General features: G+C 35.2%; 1 protein-coding gene across 4 annotated transcripts in view; it reads right to left on the bottom strand.

The window, feature by feature from the left end:
* LOC125227304 (integrin beta-3-like) overlaps positions 1–21,427 on the bottom strand; it is a 77,471-nt gene that overhangs the window by 15,840 nt on the left and 40,204 nt on the right. For 2 of the 4 annotated variants that reach the window (XM_048131587.1, XM_048131585.1), the window contains exon 7: positions 9,006–9,672. The exons of the other annotated variants lie outside the window; for them this stretch is intronic. The gene's annotated coding sequence lies outside the window, so the exon portion shown is untranslated. Of the gene's footprint in view, positions 1–9,005; positions 9,673–21,427 lie in introns of those variants that run through there. 4 annotated transcript variants of the gene reach the window in all.

Genomic DNA, 21,427 nt, shown 5'->3' with positions numbered 1-21,427 from the left:
AACAAACATAACTAAATAAATGTCACTGTTCTGAACTTAAATGCATGCTTTTCTTACAAAAATACCAAAGTCACTATGAGTGTGCCGTTCAGATTTGAGGAGTTCGGTTCTGACTATCATCAGCAGTTCCACTGCACCAAATGTCACTGTTCTGGACGTAAGTGCATGCTGTTCTTATAAAAATACCAAAGTCACTATAAGCGTGCCGTTCAGATTTGAGGAGTTCGGTTCTGACCATCATCAGCAGTTCCACTGTACCAAATGTCACTGTTCTAGACGTAAGCGCATGCTGTTCTTATAAAAATGGCAAAGTCACTATAAGCGTGCCGTTCAGATTTGAGGAGTTTGGTTCTGGCCATCATCTGCAGTTCCACTGCACCAAATGTCACTGTTCTGGACGAAAGTACATGCTGTTCTTATAAAAATACCAAAGTCACTATAAGCGTGCCGTTCAGATTTGAGGAGTCCGGTTCTAACCATCATCAGCAATTCCACTGCACCAAATGTCACTGTTCTGGACGAAAGTGCATGCTGTTCTTATAAAAATACCAAAGTCACTATAAGCGTGCCGTTCAGATTTGAGGAGTCCGGTTCTAACCATCATCAGCAATTCCACTGCACCAAATGTCACTGTTCTGGACGAAAGTGCATGCTGTTCTTATAAAAAATACCAAAGTCACTATAAGCGTGCCGTTCAGATTTGAAGAGTTCCGTTCTGGCCATCATCAGCAGTTCCACTGCACCAAATGTCACTGTTCCGTACCTAAATGCATGCTGTTCCTTTAAAAACACAAAAATCACCATATGTATGCCTTTCAGATTCGAGGAGTTCCCTCGATTTCTCCAGGATCCCATCATCAGAACTGAGTTCTGAGAAAAATGGGACCAATCTGTATGCATATACATTCAATCAAAAAAAAAATTTTCAAAATCGGTCCAGTAACGACGGAGATATCGAGGAACAAACATAAAAAAATAAAATAAAAAAAAAACATAAGGACGACTTGATAACCGTCCTTCTTGAGAGATATGAGGCGACGGTTAAAAACCAGGGGCGACCTGCTCCGCGATTCTATCGCCGCGCTACAAGTACAAGCCGGCGGCCGCGAGTTCGCGGCCCATTCAATGGTGATGTCCTTCGCGCGGCGCAGTAGAATGTTGGCTGCTCGCGTGCGGTCCGTTTGTTAATGTAGGTAAACATTAGAAGGCGGTGTTTTGTGAACATCAAAGGAGTAAGCCTTCTGTGCTTGTACTATTACTATTATATATCCTGTGACAAAACCTGAGATCAATTTGGTTTTACATTTTTAACCGCCGCCCCAAATCTCAAGCAAGGTGGTTCTCAAATCGTCTGCATGTTTTTTTTTCTTGGTTGTTCCGCGATATAACCATCGTTACTGGACCGATTTTGAATTTTTCCCCTCACTAGCTCGGAAACACGTGTTTTGTCCTTTAATACCAGCGGGTAAAAACGCATTTTATCCACTAGTGGGTAAAGTAATTTGACCTTGAATAAAGTCAAATTAACTGCTTTAAAATTGATAAAAGTAGGTGAATCTAGTAATAAAGATGATTTAATTTACCACCTGTGGAACTACTGGAAGCAGTGATAAACGCATTTTTTGCGTTATAGTTTCCTCGCTAATTAGGGGAAAAGTTTTGTGTTACACTCGGGTGCAAATGTATTTTACTTCTCGTGTGTTAAAAAACTCGCAAGTTCAGGATTCTATTCTCGAACCACTCGCTTCGCTCGTGGTTCAACTATAGAATCCTTTCACTTGCTCGTTTTTCAATTCCACACTCGGCGTTAAAATACAACTTTGCCCCCTTGTATAACAAATAACTATTTTTACATTAAAAGCAGTTTTATAAAATACCTACACATTTCTACATAATCCAACATTCGAAAGTTACCTTTCACCAGAACCACAAAAGCGGCGGTTTTTTATTCTTAAAAATTATGTAGATTACCTTTGTACTAGGGCTTGCAATATCGGACGATTTTCAATTCCGGAACTGGTTTTCGAGATTGGACTTCAATTCCGGAATTCCGGAACTAGTTCCGGAATTGAACAATTTTTTTTGTTTGGTTTTCTGGTGGATTTCTGATGAAATAATACAATTTTAAATTGAAATTTATTATTAATCGACGTTTAAGACAATAACTCCGTACCTGAAAGGCATATAATACTGCAATTTTCATTTTCGTAATTTTACAGGAGAGCCCATTTTGTGTCAAAATCGGTCTTGCGAAGTATTTCGAACAACAGCAAACGATACAAACGAGGTTTTAGTGCCAGTTTTGTGATAGTAGTTAACATTAAAGTAAATATATTTAGCATTATTATTTAATAGTATTAGTATTTGACACATCAGTGTTTTCCTTCTGCACTTATTTCATATTTGAAGATTTACAGCAATATGGACGAGGACAACATTATTGTTTTATCAATTAATCTAATAAAAACAAGGGTTTTAAATGCATATGCATCGATTGTCCACCGAAATAATGTAAAAGTAATAATTTACGAAAATGGCACAACGTCTTATTCACATAAATGTAATAAAATAAATATTGAATTACCTGTATCAGACTCGAGGCCCAAAAAGTCAGATTTCCTGATTTATACCTACATAGGTACATGTACAATTGTACATGTACACCTTGAATTTTTGTAAAAAATAAAGCATACTTTTCATATCCACGATTTTCCATAAATTGCAGTAAAGTCCACCAGTTTAGTAAAATATGCACACGTCTTTGTGAAAAGTGTATAAGTAACTACGACGTTATGCTTGTGAATGAATGTAATACCAAATACTACAATTTGCATCTGAATTTAAGTTCGCAAAACCAGAAAGTAATAATGGTTAATATTAGCGGGTTAAAATTTAAAATTACACTATCTCGCTCTAACTAGCCCCTTTGGCCATAAAATAGTGTACTACCTGAGTCCGAGCAGTGTCTAAATTATTTAAACTGATAACATCATACGTATCTGTAAAAGGATTATAAAAGTTCTTCCTTAACCCTTTCAGAGCGCATGACCCAGTGAGTGCGTCAAAGTTTTCAATACAGAGAAAATATTAGCTACGGTGTCTGCGACGCGTGACGCCGATTCAATGGTAATCGATACCTAGTTTTAAGCTTGTGTCGAGAGATGGCAGTCTATGCACCGTGATTACAGATTTTACTTTGACAGTAACTCTCTATAATACTCGATAGGTACTCTTTGCTATATCTAACTAGTTAGCTACTTACCAGCATAGTGCTGTAGCAATTGAGATTTACATACATTTATATTAGTGTAGACTTGTTCACGATTAGCCATACATTTTAAATTATATCTACGCTAAGTTTATAATATTATTACGTAGGACTTGGCGAAAAAACTTAGTTGTCGGACTTTAGTTCTGAGATCTAAGAAATCTAAGAGACTCACGCTCTCAGAACTTAGCTCGCAACATACAACATACTTACTTACATATTATACTTATTTTCACTTTATGGTAGTTTTAATAAGATGTATTTTGGATCATCATATGCAGTAGCACGGTTAACTGCGTCATTGGCCAGCTGTGCGCGGCTGTTCTGCGTCAGACGATCGGGTGCATATGGTTATTTCAACGGGGCCTGTATTCTGAGAGGACTCATTGGTTTTGACACTTCTTCAACTTAATCGCTTTGGTCAAAACTTGGACTATCAACCATATTCTACCTACGCTCCGTAGATCACATGAAACACTATGGAGTGTACGATTGGCTAAACATGGCATGACATGAATTGCAGAGGGCCTAGGTAAAATGCCAAACTGACAGGGAAATATTAGTGTATCGTTTGCTACGGCGCAAACTCTTGGCCTGTCAAGGTGCCTATTATGAAAAAGTGCATCAGCTATTATTTACTTATAATACAAGGGCTTACGTAGGTAAAAATAGACATTGGGTAGTTAATATGTGACCAAGAGAGTTCTTAGATCGAGATTCGAAGTTACAATATCGTGATTCATTATTTGCCGAATATCGCCCTGCATGCTGTCTCATAATTCTCAGCTCTGAGCAGGGTTTCCGCGAAAGGTGTTTTTATACGATTAGTCGGGCGCTAGGGCGTCGCCGCTAAAAACACAATCATAATAATATTGATGTCCTGACAGCTAAATTTCATCTGGGATATAGGTAAGAATATTTAGAAAAAAAAATACAATTTATTAATTAGACGTATAATATCATGCACATATAATTTGACTAGCGAGGATTTAATTTAATTGTACCTACATGAGAATGAAGTTTTCTAACCCGATTGGTAACCTCAAAAAATCTTAATTCTTAATAAACTTGTCTTTTAATATAAAGAGGCTTGGGAGAGACTTGTTGTCTAATGAGGTCAGCATATGACGAACAGCAACGAAACTGGCCAAACCGCAGGCGTTACTAGGAATAGGTAGCGGACGAACAATGCAGTTGGTAGCAACTGACATAAAACACATACATATATACACACAATATAGACTTCATTTTTATTAGGTATTCATGGAAACACCTAGCAGAAATATACAGGGTGCGGCAAAACTATGGTGCATGAATAAGGGAAAGTACCTTTAAATATGTTAGATAGATAAATGAAATAGTCTACTTTTGGATCTACGATATTTAAGGTACAATCCTTTTATGTCCAATAGGCTTGGGACCAATCAGTAAGTACCTACAATAAGTAAATACATACAAGTGTTATTTATTTATATGGCGGTGATATCCCATTATGGTACTCCAGCGGTACACTGGTAGGGGCAGTTTAGGTAAATTTTTAGGGATATCAAATGATAAACTTTTTATTTAAATCGGTTCTTTCTTATAATCTTTTCATACAAAAATGTACAAGTTCAATACAAAATTATATATAGGTAAACTACCAAAGTATTCATTGTAAAAACGTCAATTAAGGTAAAGTGGGTGAAGATTGAAGGTTTTTCTTCCGGGGTAAGATAAAAAGCCGCTAATAGTGCTTCGTTAAACGGAACATATATCATCGTATCCCTCGAAGAAAACCCTTCAATCTTCCCCCACCTTATACCTTAATATTTAATTATTTCGACATTTGCTTGCAGTTACAGCTATGAAAAGAGATTTGTTGGTTAACAGTCTAGGAACTAAATATGTCAATAACTGTGATGTCATCCCTGCGTAAAGCCTGACCAGAAATATACATAAGTCTATACGCGCCATGTTGCTGAATTTCATAACAACTATTTTTGACCCCCGACGCAAAAACGACGGGGTGTTATGTTGGATAAGTTTTAAGTTTGACGTGTCTGTCTGTTAGACTGTCTGTCTGTCTGTCTGTCTGTGTGTGTGTCTGTCTGCGTGGCATCGTAGCTCCCCAACGGATGAACAGATTTAGATTTAATAATAGTTTTTTTTTCTTTGAAAGTCGGGAGTGTTCTTAGCCATATTTCTTGAAAATCGGTACACGATGTCACGGTCGGGGGTTTTTCAAAATTTTAATTTTGTGGTTAGGATATCTTCATACTATACTGAACTGTCACTGCACAGTGGCGGGGCGTGAAAATTTTCGTTGGTAAAGCTGCTGTTGTGTATACTTCTACAGATACTAGCCCGTTGGGAATCGAGTTGTATCGACGCTCCGCCACTGCTGCATAGTTGCATATGTCAAAATAACAGCGCCCTCCTGAAATATTTCATATTAAATAGTCGTATTATATTTTATTAATTTTATTATATTTCTGGTCAAGCTTTAAATTAAACATTTAGATAATAGCATTAAGGATGACTTACGTTATACAGGGAAAGTATCATACGTATAAATAATTTCTGTTGTAGGTACGTAAAGGAGTGACAGACAACACATAATGCCTATTCGACATTCAGGGTCCCCCCACATCTAGCGTTTCGCGAGCGTAGCGGCGTCTTTTTCCATACAGTTGGCCCGACGCTACGCTCGCGAGACGCTAGATGTGGGGGGACCCTCATACAACTGGTTGCATGAAATTACACAGGTTTTTATGTATGAAGAGATTAGCTCTTATCTAATTGTTTATACAATTACATCCGTGAACACACTAGATCTACGTAATTGTGATGTTTACGAACCTATATCTATGTGGTCGAACCACTAAGTTAGTCACTATAGTTATTTACATTTACTTATTCTAAATCAGTTACGTACAACTTATAAAAAGCAAAATGCACTTCAATTTATTATACACGATCGATTGATATCATATATTAATCATAGCCTACACATTTATAAATCTTTATTACAATTTTCATATAAAACTAGTAGCCATAAAATGTAGAGCAAATAAAACATAAACTTGGTATAACAGTTATTCAGCATTTAAATAAATAAAAACTGTGTCGTTTCCCATACAATAGACCTACTTATAAATGTATTTTTTTTTATTAAATGATCAATCTTATATTGTCCCTATCGAAATCCAGAGGAGCCCTTTTTATGCAAAACGACACAATTGTTGGCAATTAAAGCGGCTACAGTTTTACAATCTTAAGAGGTCTTTTCGTATCAATATTTTTATCTATACTTAATATTTTTTTAATAATACGTATATTTTGCCAATAAATAATCGCTTGAGTAAAATATTCTTATCTTGTGTAAGCAATCTCAGTCGCGTCACGGTGACTCACCCGGCGGTGCTAACCAACCGAATTAATGTGCACCATGAAAAAATATAATGACGTAAATAAAACCTAGGAACTCACTATTACCTTCTACGAGATAATAATCACCATCCAATATTCATACAAACATTTGTGTCTATCCAACATAGCAAGGCCCTTATACTCCATCAGCTTCATGAATATTTTATTCATGTGTGCAATAAGGAATTTTAAAAGAATTTATATTGCACTTGAAGTATACCTAAGAACCTTCCCAATGCTTCTAATTGTAGAAGAGGGCTACATCACGTAACTGCAAATGTTATATAACATACTCAGTTCCAATCTATCTAGGGCCAGTGAATATGCATGTAGTTAACAAAATGAATGGATATGAGTGTAAAACCAGAGGGGGTTGTGGATACTAGGTAATTTATAGTAAATGCTATACTTATAGGTATATTCCTAAATAGCCAGTGTATAGCTTCAAAAACAATAAACGACCTTACATTTGCCTTATTATTGAAGTCTGTAATTATGTACATTGTAGATTTATTTAGTGCACTCATTCAGTATTAAATACGTGTCATCCCGTGAAATCACGGTTAAAACCCGTTAGTCATGTGCCGTTAAAGTTACGCAGCCCACGAGCAACACCCACGCTTCCATAAAATGTATCCAGCTTTCTCAGGCTTGTTCTATAGCGCAATTGCAACGAAAACTTACATTTTGATCTCTTGAAGCTAAAATTGTAGGGTAAAGAATAGCAGCCACGCCTAAATGAGTGCTTGGAGGAAAACTTGAATGTTTACTGAAAATGCATGACTTACTGGACAAATAACAAGGGCATTTACATTAAGTCATGTCATGCTGTTGGTGTTTAAATAAGCATGAAATCAACATTTGTGAAGTACATTAACATATCCTTTGGAATAAGCAGATGATTGACGCATCTGCATAAAATTAATTAGCGATAGGTTTTAGGTTCGAGAAACAATAAGTATGGGTACCGTCTACGTGTAAGTGGTGTAAGCAAAAGGTCAAATTCTAACATTTCGACACCTCAAACTGTACAACGTACATACAGTCATACAAGCCCTTCATAATACGAATATATTATTATATTTCCTAACGCTTTCTACAGATAATATATTGGTATATAACGGGCAATCATTTCATCTCTTATCTCTGCAAAAAGAGAAAAGTCGTGGAATGGAAGGAAACCGATACAGTCCAAGACTCTTCTGTTATCGCACAGACCTCTAGATAGATACTTTATTTCAATAGATTAACAATTTAAAATAAGACAAGCCGAGGCCAACATAAAATATAGTACCGAAAAACCCCAAAACGAAAAATTAAGTATGATAAGATGTATTGACTGTTTATCAGTTTCGAGCTTTTAAAGATTGACCGTTATTTACACTCTCGACACACATGGGTTGAGAGATTATCATTTATCTTAAAGACCGGACGGGCACAGGTCAGTCGGTCATTTTAAGTGTAGATACTAGCGTCATTAATTAAATAAATATATACAACTACACATAGCTGGGCATTAACTCGTTAATCCGTTAATCGTTAATTAACGAAGTTAACATTTCGATTAACGGATTAACTTTTAAGTTAACTTTAAAAAATGTTAACGGATTCGTTAACTTCCGTTAAATTTCATAGAGTCCGTTAATCGTTAATCCAGCACCCCAAGCGGCTCGCTGCGCCGCGAAAACCACGTTCTTACTGCTACTGTAAAAGCTCATAGTACGGCAAAACCTAGGTTTTATCGGTAAAAGCTGATCCGTCAGTTATAAAACAGTCTAAAGACCAATTGGCGACTTTGGATCACTTATTCGAGATCTTCTAAATCTTATTAGGCGTGCTAGATCGATCACTAACCTGGGAATAGAGTGCAATCATCAGGCATGACAGACAAATCGCGCAACTCTACCAAGTTATCGTGGCCCACAACATCGAGTTGTCATCTCAAATCTCAATCTGAAGAACCAACGCACCACGATCGCGACCGCATGAATGACCCAATAATTACCAATCCGAAGTAAAACCTAGGATTTAGCCAACCAACGGCGGTAAAAGCCCGAAGAGACCGTAATTATTATATTTCGGTTTTTTACCAATTGGCGTCACATGTTTTAATGGTTTTTGGTGGATACTTAGTAAATATAAATACATGATACCTACAGTGGAGTCCTATTTTTATGACGTGTTAACGGATTATCGATTAACTTTAACTTCCGTTAAATCTACCGAAATGTATCGCTTTAACGATTAACGAAGTTAACTTTTTAAGTAACGGATTAACGATTATCGAAGTTAACTATTTGATTAACGGTGCCCAGCTATGCAACTACATGAATTGCCAATCGCAAACAGCTCGTGTAATGTTTATTTTATTAAATTAATAATTTTATACATAGTTAATGTTATTGTAATCTTTGTTCCAGTTATTTGTTGACTGTCTGTGTTTATTTTTATAATCAGAAAATAACATATATCATTATCAAACAAGTGTCCAGTTAGCAATTTATACAATGAAATGTAAATTACAATTGTTTTGAAAAGTAGATCAGGTAGATCTCTATAGAATTGAAACCAAACACTTTCCGAATCAATTTCCGGCATTTATGTAACTTTGAAACACAAATATGGTGACTCATACCATCTTACTTAAAATATCACAGAAATATATATAGCACGTACTTAGTACTACACTACGAAACTCTAGCACTAAACATAACAATAATACAGTTGCTCACCTGTAACAGTGCACTTTACACGCTCGTAATATGACCTATAATAACCTAACACTAAAATATGAGCACATTTGTGACACGAACACCGGACGAGTTCATTTGTTTTATTATAGCGTCGATCACAGGCAGTGGAATTGCTACGAGGGTCAAATCCAGACGCTGAACTTACGAGATCTTAGTTTGATGCAAAGCCACGAGTGACCGTTAGCGAAGCTCAGATCCGGAACCTCGGGCCCCTCGGTCGATGATTCAAGCAGGTAACACCTATGGCAAAGAAAAGAAAACATTAATATATGAGAAGAGCGCGTGCCTCAGTATGAGTCATGGAGGTTGTACGTGACGCGATGTGAGTCAACTCTGTAGAGGTCGCGCTGAATGGCTACTGTTTGTCTTGGCTTTTAGAACATGACGAAGACTGTTCATCGATAACTACATAACGAACAACTTTCTCCTTCAATTCTTTGATTTCAATCTGCGCGAGGATGCGAAAACTGGCGCGTCTGTTCTCCGCGAACTAGTTGCAAGTATCAAAATCGGTCATTTTTTGCGAAGAACGGGGTCAATGTTTCGCGTGAACGGGTTACAAAAAACTTGTTATGCTAGTTTATTACCATTGTTTTTATCGAGACCAGAAGAAATAAAGCCCATGAATTTATTCCATTACGCAAGCAACGTGACATAAAGAGAGGCGATTTAATCGTATTCTTATCTCAGCGTGATATCAAGGGGTTTTAGTGAGATCGGCTTTATGTACATTTCCACACGTTTCCAGCTAACACTATGACTAACCAGCAAATACTGCAAATAATATAAATAATTGGGCAAACCCGACATAATTTTTTTAAGTTTTGTCGTTTTTGTCAATAGATTGGGAAAATATATAATAAATGAAAATCGGCCAAAATGACGTGTATGGCGAATTTATCTGCATGCAATTTTGCAGCTTACTGTACATTCATTTGCTGATGAGTCGCAAAGACATGGCTCATATCTAAAACTGATACTAGAGTTTGTTCGGAAAGAGAAGAGTCGTGAAGTGTAATGGGACGTAACTTATTAATAATCTGTGGTATGGGGTCCAATCCAATAAATTCCACGACTCTTTCCAAACAGACTCTATCAGCGAATTTTTGACACACTCCGCTTCGGGAATTTCCCTAATATCTTTGACTCATGAAGTAAAAATCTGATTAGGTGTTTTTTAAGGAAAATATCACCATAAGCAATTTTGAAATAAACAAAATAGGTACCTATTATTGGGACATTCTTACTTAACTCTATGTAAAAGACAAATTTAGGTAAACATTTACAAGTAGGATTTTTTAGTATTTTATGACATGTAATTTTTTTAATTTTATGAATAAATGAACATGAATACTTATGCTCTGAGGACTTGTAATATTTACCACACTCTGACACATCTTTTATTCAAACATATTCTCTAGATCTATTGCTATGCCTTCGAATACCTAGTATGTAACGCGGTAGCTCCGAGCAATTTGCCACAGACGGACAGACATTCCATTATAAGACATCCTGCGCGGGCGCTCGTGACCTTTTATCGCGGTACTAATGTACATCATCAAGTGCCCGATACGCAGGCCAGCGTTGCCAGAGGCACGAACAAATCGGGAGATTTAACGGATTTTTTATCGAGACACATTGTAGTTTCACTCCTTAGACCATCCCTTAGGTAGGTACGTAACGCCGTGACGGCGATGCGACGCATACGAAATCAAACCTTATCGATATGGAAGTATGAGACGCGACGGCGACGGTCGCGCGACCGTCGCCCACGCAAGACACGGCGTAAAACCTAGCCAAAAGGAAACATTGCAGAAACATCGAGCTAATTATCCATAAAACATTTTGAATGACATTAGTATTACATTATATTACGAGTACATTGCGGTATTTAATTGTTGTGATGAATTGTGTGTAACCTCAATACTCCGCAAAGTAACTAAAATCGAATGCGAGTTTACGCGTCGTCTAAATGAGCCCTTAATTGCCTTTTCCGCTCAGAAAATTCGGACTCAATTTTGCAACACGGTATTTTTTTCAAGTATGGCCGAATAATTTATTACAATTAAATCGCAGAACTACTAGGCGTTGTGAGAAATTACAAAGATACAGATTTTTAGTCCCTTTTTACAGGCTTTTTATAAAAGTCATCTGGCAATATACTGGGGACGCTATTGCTATGTCTTGTATGGGAACCCTGCATTTTATGATTAAGCACTGAGACTTGGCACAGTTGTTCATTGGGTGGCCCTGAGTAGATAAAGATCGGGAGGCATCGAGAGCCCCCCTTAATTTAGGAGGGAGGAGGGGGGGAAGGCTGGCGCCTCCGCGCTTCCTTTGAAACCATATTTCTCTAAAACTATACAAAATAGGGCATGCGATATATCATTTTCGGATAAATGAAGGATGAGGAATTCATTTTTGGAACAAAAAAAATGTATTTTAGAACAAAAATACAAAATAAAATGGGAAAATCTGAAAACGAGATTTTTTTTATACATATTATTGCACATTTTATGAAAACTGTAATGGTTTTTTCTAAATAAAAAATATTATTTAATAGATACATTTATCTAGTTTTAGAAAATGTATAATTTGTTATAGAAATATATTATACGACGAGTGATAAAAAATAATTTACATCGCCCGATAGGGTGATTTGAATGCTCATTTCAATAAGTTGTGTCAATGATTTCAGGTATAATCACTATTTTTAACACACGAAAGCCGTAATCATTGTGTTTTATGGCTATTTTAGTGATTAATGTACTTAAAATAAAAAAAATACAAAAATTTCAAAAATTTAAATGTGATAACTTTTTTATAACATTATCCTATTTTGTTCTTTCTATACAATATATATCTAAAAGCAATAAATATGAATAAAAAACCACATTTATGTAGTTTATAAAAATATATAGTTTGTTATATAAATATATTACGATTAGCTTGACAATCCAGCGAGGAAATGCTGCCAGCGTCTTCGGTACCATGCCACAGGGGCCGTTTTTAGATTTATTTTAGTTTAATTTTAGATTTATTTAGTTTAATTTTTATTTTAAGTTTAATTTTAGTATAACTTTAGATTTATTTAATAAATGTGTGCATTTGTATTAGTTATATTATAGATAAATGATATGTGTTAATATAAAATAAAGGATTACGATACGCGAGATAAAAAATAATGAAAGTGACGTGGCAGGGCGATCTTGATGTACGGTACGGGTCAGCTTGTATGATTCGATGAGGTGAGGTAAAGGTACTCAAAGCTCTCAAAAAGTGTAGTTATTTAACTTCAAATTAAACAACATACTCCTATATGTATAGTCTGAATTTAACTATTTATATTACATGAAATGATCGATTGATATGATAGGTCAGATATATACATCTGATCCTAATACATCTTGTGAAATAGTAGTTATCTATATGATTTGCATAATTTATGGATTATTTTTAGTTAAGGCTTTTTTTTTGACATTGTATTTCAAATAACTATACACTTGACTTAAAGAAATAATAATATTTATGTATAATTCTTACTTGACATATTTATTATTCCAGATCTGCGTCCTGTACTTTGGTTAACAAGTGCCGAAAATAGTTATTAACGAAAAAAAGACCGCCAAATTAACAGCATTTCACCGACAAAAGCTGCCTTGCACCATTTTTGTAAGGGTTATAGGTATATCAAGGTGTCCATTTATGGGGTCAACTAAACCCAATTCAAAATTTGCCATTATTTGCTACTTGTGGCTGGACGAAAGTCTGTAACAATTGGGATTTGGGAGCCTACTTGCCTGCAACGTTGCCTGTTGCTGCAGAAACATGCCTCGAAATTGTCGGATGCAGGTGTAATAAAAAACAGTGCTGCGTAAGGTGCAACCGTAAAAAAAGACTTTTTAAATTAAATGTTCGGAGCTGATGTGCTTATGCAGTGGATGTTGTGATAATATACATAATTAAATTCAGACTATTCATGTTGTTTTATTTGAATAACTCAAAATAGCTACACTTTTTGAGAGCCTTGAGTACTAGCCCCGATACACATGTTTTCGTCTAGTCAGACCATTTTTTGAGGTTCTCCTTTGTACAAAAGCAATGTCTTAGTTCAAAAATCATTAATGTTTAATGCTAATACGAATCTAGTTTATTTTTTATGGCACTATTGCGCAATAACTAACTATCATTGATACTGAAAGGAAGAATATGACGATTTTTATTTTATCTTTTATGGATGGGTAAAACCGATTTAAGGGGGCCCAAAGGAAGTAACTAAATTCTGCTAGTAAACTAAAAAATCTTCAAGCCTATGCATGCAGAACTGCTTTAGGAGAGGAGAACGTGATTAAGACATTTTTTTTGCAATATAACTAATATAAGTCACATGCAATCACATGCAATTTTACAATCAAAATAAACTATATTATAGGACTTTTACAATTTTCTGAACTGGGTCGTGATATACCTACATGTGTAAACGTTATTAGAATAAGTATATTTCTGTATTACTAGACGAACTCCACTGCATAGCGGGTAGTACCTTTACCTCACCTCATCGAATAATGCAAGCTGACCCGTACATTAAAATTTTCATTTCCATTATTTTTTATCTCGCGTTTCGTAATATATTTATATAACAAACTATATATTTTTATAAACCGTATAAATGTGGCTTTTTATTGATATTTATTGCTTTTAGATATATATTGTGTAGAAAGAACAAAATAGGATAATGTTAAAAAAAAATTATCACATTTTTAATATTTTTTAAAAATTTTGTATTTTTTTTAATTTTAAGTACATTAATCACTAAAATAGCCATAAACTACAATGATTACGGCTTTCGTGTGTTAAAAATAGTGATTATACCTGAAATCATTGACAAAACTTATTGAAATGAGCATTCAAATCACCCTATCGGACGATGTAAATTATTTTTTATCACTCGTCCTATAATATATTTCTATAACAAATTATACATTTGCTAAAACTAGATAAATGTAGCTATTAAATAATATTTTTTATTTAGAAAAAACCATTACAGTTTTCATAAAATGTGCAATAATATGTATAAAAAAAAATCTCGTTTTCAGATTTTCCCATTTTATTTTGTATTTTTGTTCTAAAATACATTTTTTTTTGTTCAAAAATGAATTCCTCATCCTTCATTTATCCGAAAATGATATATCGCATGCCCTATTTTGTATAGTTTTAGAGAAATATGGTTTCAAAGGAAGCGCGCCGACGCCAGCCTTCCCCCCCTCTTCCCTCCTAAATTAAGGGGGGCTCTCGATGCCTCCCGATCTTTATCTACTCAGGGCCACCCAAGGAACAACCTGTGCCAAGTCTCAGTGCTTAATCATAAAATGCAGGGTGTTGTGCAATAGCGTCCCCAGTAATACTGAGTGCAGCTGAATCTATATTTCGCATGCTCCAAAGAGACAACGCAAAACAACGCACTTGTATTTCATTCAGAACACTTGCTTTATGCATTTTGGAATGATATCTTAATAAACTTGTTCCATTTTGGCATTGAACTTTGTGTAATGTTTCTGTATTGCGATGGCAATTTAAGCAAGAACGTATTTGAATTTACTGGCTGGTTTACATTCAGATTTATTTAATGTGAGTTTATGATCACAATGATTTGCAACTCAAGATCTAGCAGTGTGTAGGTATGCATGAAATGGATATTTTGTAATAAATCCGTTTGATACCTATTTAATTTCAGTTTTTACATTTGGATATTTTAGCCCTATGGTTATTATTCTAATACTTACAGAAGTTTTTTTTATGGTAAATGAATAACAAAATATTGTAGTGAATATAATAAATAAACTTATTTGAAATAATACACACAAACACAATAATAAGGTTAATTACAGCAATTCCCGTCAACTTTGTACAAAAATTAAGGGAAAAGTTAAATTTGTTTTTATTAATTCCTATTTTGTTACCAAGATTTTGTTGATGAATTGAGATTTTATTAAGTTTTATTTCGTCATTAAGGTTCTCTTGTATCCATATTTTCTTAATTATAACAATTATCCTGTATATATCTTACGAAAGTCGAATTATATTACTAAATGTTGGTAACAAAATAGGATCAATTAAAATTTGCTGACGTGGCATTGTACAAAGTTGACGGGAATTGCTGATTACCTACTGGCTACACTACCAGGAATACCTAAATACGAAAAGTACAGTTAATTTATATTACGTTTTCCTTGAAACAAAAAACAATTGAACGTAGTGCAGCACTTCTCGAAATGTTTCCTTTTTTATTGGAGTTAGTTTTTGGAATCGAAAATGGAAGGTAAAATTCGTTTGTAGGTACTTTGTTGTTTTATCAAACACCTTGCTTTAAGAATGTACACTGAAGAAGAAGAACTTTTACGACTGTACCGATATTGTTGGTTTGTTATGTACTCCTATTGACCGAAGCGTTACACAAAGTCTTCAACTCGGATATCTTGCTTTCATATGTCCGGAATGTCCGGAAACTCCGGATGGTTTCTACATGTAGCAATTCTCAACCGATTTTCGATTTCGATGTGAGTTTATGGTTAAATATTTTTTGCTGATCTAGGTTTTATAGACCTTTCTTACTGAGATTTATGACACAAAGCACCAATAGCGATTAAAGCTCATTGGAACTTTACTTTATTGCCCTTATTACCGAAGTGTTCTCAGTTTTTACGTTGTTTATTTATTTGAAAAGTGAACTGACGAGGCTATAGTATGCGCTGTTAGAGGCTATATAATTTAGGTACTTATGACTATAGTGTAGTTTACGCTTATACCGTTGTAAAAGTGCATTATAGATTCTGCCAGCATGGATATTGGCAATCGATTCAGCATGCCACGTAGTTGTAAATTGCTTTTGGATTGCTCGATGCCTTATGACTCAGGCTATTGTTTGAATATAAAATGTAGTATTAGCGATGGTATTAGATCCGAACATAATTTCAAATGTTTATATGGATAATCATCATTATAAGGAAATAATAGAGATAGATGAAAAATCCTTGGGTCCTTTATATAGATAAATCCGTATCTTTATATTAAAAAAAATATATATATTCTTTAGCATATAAACTGTTTACAATAGCAGAGTAGATGTCTCTTTTTGAGTAAGTATCTAAAGATACTTGTGATAAGAGACACCGCCCTTTCGTAATGATCATCTTAATTAACAAAGGTGATACACGTAAACCAGGTATATAAAAGCAAAATTCATATGAATCCATATGATTAGAAGTACAGCGTGTTAGAATTTTTTTTGCAGGAGACATGGATGACAAAACTATTTTGCATGTTCCAATGTGATCTAAAATGTTTTGATTACTTATATGTAGACAATCAATAGTTTCCATTCAATTACGAGTAAAAATAATTTATAAACTTCTATTGTTAAAACTGAATGAAAAGTAAATAGGCATATACATCGATTGCTACTTTCAAACGTTTTGCGCACAAGTTTGAACAGTCGTCAATTACTTTTGATTCACTCAATGAAGTGAATTGGAGAGCATTACTTTAGTACAGAATTAGCCCAGTTAATTGCCAGTACGTAATTCAATAATCTCTGACCTTATTGAGTCAGTCCCTCTTAAAATGCGGTTAATATTACTCCGTAGTTTGAACTCTTTGGCTTGTTTTGTTTGTGAATTTGAATTTTCTTCCAATTTTGACGTATGAATCCAAGTAATTCAAGTAATTAAGTTCTGATATTACCCCATAGATTTGGACCCATGGTTATCGGTCAAGATGGCATAAGTATCCCGAATTTATCTTCTAAAGGGGAGCATTGGAGCAAATGGGGGTTTGCAATTTTGCGAGAGCTTTAAGAAAAGAAGGAGGGGGGGGGGATTTAACTGTGGACACAGCAGAGAGTGTCCCTGCCACGACGCCGACGAGATTTCATTTATTGAAATTCAATCTCGATCTTTAATGTCGAAAGTGTTAAAGTATCACATGAGTACAGAAAACAGCAAGTGACACTAACTTAACGTTCATATAGGAGCATAAACATACAAGGCATTTATTTTTTGTGGTACCTAACCTACACAGTACTCTTCTCACAGTCCATACTAATATTATAAATGGGAAACTTTGTGTGTCTGCTTGTTTGTCCGTCTTTCACGGCCAAACGGAGCGACGAATTGACATGATTTTTAAGTGGAGATAGTTGAAGGGATGGAGAGTGACATACTTAGGCTAGTTATTGTCTCTTTCTAACGCGCACGAAGCCGCGGGCAAAAGCTAGTAAACAATAAAGCTAAGAAATATGTAGTAAATCTAAAATGATATAACGTTATAAAGCTATAATCCGATGTTATATACTGACTATAAACTAGACGTTTCCTGCACATTTCTTGCTTAGCTTTACGCAACCTTTATGTATTATTTACAGCCTAAGTCCCTTACCTAACAAAATATATCTCTCCAATCGAACATGTCTTTGTTCATTCGAACAGCTAATTAAATAATACAATACAAGCTTCTGATTCAATGTATGGACATGCGATAAAGCCCTGCACAGGGCAGTAGCTATGTACTGTGTACCTACGAGTAAGTATAGGTACCTATAATAGGTACGGTCGAGTTCATAAACATCTTTACAAGCCGTGATGCTAAAAATACAGTGTGTGTCTTTTACGGGCGATAAGTTAAAACAGACATAGAATACATTGGTGATAACATTAATTAAAATATGTTTTAAGTTACTCTTAATTTCCATCCCATAATGATTTTTTGAAAATTTTCGCAGCACCAATGTAGAAGTAAACATAGTTGCGATGACAGTTAATGACAACTGTCAACGAGCATTTAACGCGAGTGTGTTTGCCGAATTGTTTTATATGGATAAAATTGTAATTTTAATTCAATATTTTTTCTTAAACTAGCTACCGATAAAAGATCCGCCCGTATTTACATACTGTAGTGTATACATATTTGGAAAGTTGGTTTGAAAAGATGTTTTTACACTCGACTGTACCGAACAAATGTGACAGCTATAAATCAATACAACCAGTATATAAATCCCAGCCATTATCGGTAACTACCGGCTGAGTAATCAAGTTATGTATTCAATTACAAAAACATCGGCCTGATTAATCGTTTTCTTGGCTTTTGTAACCTTTACGGCCGCTACCCGTATCGAAATTTAATATTTAGCTTATAACATAGGCCTGTTATGTTTTTATTTTGTTGCTTATCTCATGTTACGCAGATATTGTGTTATCTTTACGCTACAATGCGATGCCTATTTTATATTATTTTCAATATTTTAATTCGAGCCGGAGCTTATATTATCTACCAGTAGGTACATACTACGACTAAGTAATAATACGATGTAGTTATTCCTAAAAACCTGTAGCATAGACGCCCTTATACCACGTTATAGGATTTATAGATAAGTTAAATTTCAAATTCATGGCATGCGTTATGTTAACTGCTCGGTAGAAATAACCGGTAGTTTTTAAAAACGTTTCAGTTCGATTGATATCAATACAATCGCAAAATTCAGACACAGTGAAAACACGACAACATTATAAATGTTCCATATACCTGTTCGTAGTTTATGGGGCTTCGCTATTGCGTCGTGAGGGCTCCAACTAAGAAAATATATAGTGAGCTTTGAGCTTAAGATAGCGTGTCCACACTTTATGGTCCGATTACCATATATCAGCTATGCATTATAGTTGTCGACCAGTATGGAAATGCTCATGACATGTCGTTTCTCACTCAATAAAACTGGAAGATATTGGACTCATTTGGTGCATGCCACATTATATCGGAATTAATTTACTAAATTGAGATTAGATGCTATTAAGAAAGCCATTTTTCAATATCTAATACTCTTAATTTAAAAAGCTTGTACCTGTGTTGAAATATTGTGCATAAATATCGTATGCTCGAACTGCATTTATTTACTTCCAAGACTCATTTAGACAGCATAAGAACTTGCACACAACTTTTGAATATTGCATGCAAGTAGGTTGATTCGTATAAATGTGGCTTAAAAGTGGCACCTTGAGCCTACAATGAGCAATTAATGTTTGTTGAATGACATGTGAGGCTTCCGCTAGTAACGGTTTCCTGAATCACAGTTTACAGTATGCTACAGGTTTTATGCGAAACTGACAAATCAATGTAGCTAGTATACTAGTATTGCAGTGGTCTCAATTTGGAGCGATGATTCAATGATTTCTTGGAACCGATCTCATCGGAAGTCAGTCAGATGTTTCATTATTAGATTGAGGAAGAACATTTTAGGACATCGTATATTATATGTATTATTTTATGATTATCGTATATACTAACCTAACCACAAGCTAATAGAGTCGAAACACGTGTCGAGTTTTGTATTTTTGGTGGTGGTTTGTTATATTTATTTGCGTATTTATTTTTATTTTTGCGGTGGGAGGGTGGGAAAATTAATTGCATGTAAAAAATACGCAAGTAATTATAACAGGTTAGCACTGATTGACTTGCACGTTATCTATTCGCGGATTAGCAAAGGAAAGTTCTAGTTTACGATTAATAGAGTCGCGTTATTCGGGCATGATTTGAATACTCCGTTTGAAAAAATAACTTCTAGGTTCGTGGTTACTGTGGTTAGTTTGTTTTATATCTGGTACCTATTCTCAAAACTTTAGCCTACGATCTGAAGCGGATACTAGTAATAAAGTAACTAGGTACATAACCTATATGATTTCTGTATTAATAGTTTTATGTAGTCCAACGAACGAAGGTATAAAATGTGTAAAAATAAAAAATGTGGTTCCTTGTTATTACAAGTGTCCAATTTCAGGCTAAGTCAACACGAGGTATGGTATCTGCTTGTTGTGAAATGTAAATTAGGCAACAGCGAGGCACCGACCGCCAATCCCGCGGCCTCGTTGGCTGGTCCAATCGAGCCATGCGGTCCCGGTCCCAGACTTTCACGTTCACTCACTGCTTTATACGGTCTAATATCGTCCACAAAAGGCATATTGGTATTTAGGTGTTTCAATTAGGAAACTACAATTTTAGGGTTCCGTCAACTAGGAACCCTTATAGTTTCGCCATGTCTGTCTGTCCGTCCGTCCGTCCGCGGATAATCTCAGTGACCGTTACCACTAGAAAGCTGAAATTTGGTGACAGTCACGCCGACAAAGTGCAAAAATAAAAAGTGGATTTTTTTTATTAGGGTCTACACGTAAAGTGGGGAGTGTTTTTTTTTAATTTCAACCCAAACGTGTGATATATTGTTGGATAGGTATTGAAAAATGAATAGGGGTTTACTGAAATCATTTTTAGGGTTCCGTACCTCAAAAGGAAAAAACGGAACCCTTATAGGATCACTTTGTTGTCCGTCTGTCCGTCCGTCCGTCTGTCAAGACCCTTTTTCTCAGGAACGCGTGGAGGTATGAAGCTGAAATTTATATCAATTACTCAGGTCTACTGTCCCTTGAAGCTGTGAAAAAATCAAACTTCTAAGCCAACGCAATCAAAAGATACAGCCGTTTATGCCGCAAATTTTCGACACTTGCAAGGGAATCAAAACCTACAGGGTGCTTCCCGTGAACTCAGAATCTTGAAATTTGGTACGAAGCAACGTCTTATAGCATAGATAAAGGAAAAATTACGAAAACCATAAATTTTTAGTTACATCACATAATATATTTTTTTTTAATAATTTTAACCTTACTACCCATTTCATTGTTTGTACGGAACCCTCGGTGCGCGAGTCCGACTCGCACTTGGCCGGTTTTTAATATTGTTAATGCTTTCAGAAATAATCGCTCCAAAAGTAAAAAAAAATGCGTCCCCCGCCCTCTAACTTTTGAACCATACGTTTTAAAATATGAAAAATAGAAATTTATAAAGAATTTCTAGGAAAATTATTTGGATTTTATAGGTTGAACAGTTATTGAAAAAAATACGGGAAACTACGGAACCCTACACTGAGCGTTGGCCGACACGCTCTTGGCCGGTTTTAATT

This window comes from Leguminivora glycinivorella, chromosome 6 (genome assembly GCF_023078275.1).
Source record: "Leguminivora glycinivorella isolate SPB_JAAS2020 chromosome 6, LegGlyc_1.1, whole genome shotgun sequence".
NCBI lineage: Eukaryota > Metazoa > Arthropoda > Insecta > Lepidoptera > Tortricidae > Leguminivora > Leguminivora glycinivorella.
Note: the sequence above shows the minus strand (reverse complement) of the source record. Positions and strands in the feature narration are given on the sequence as shown.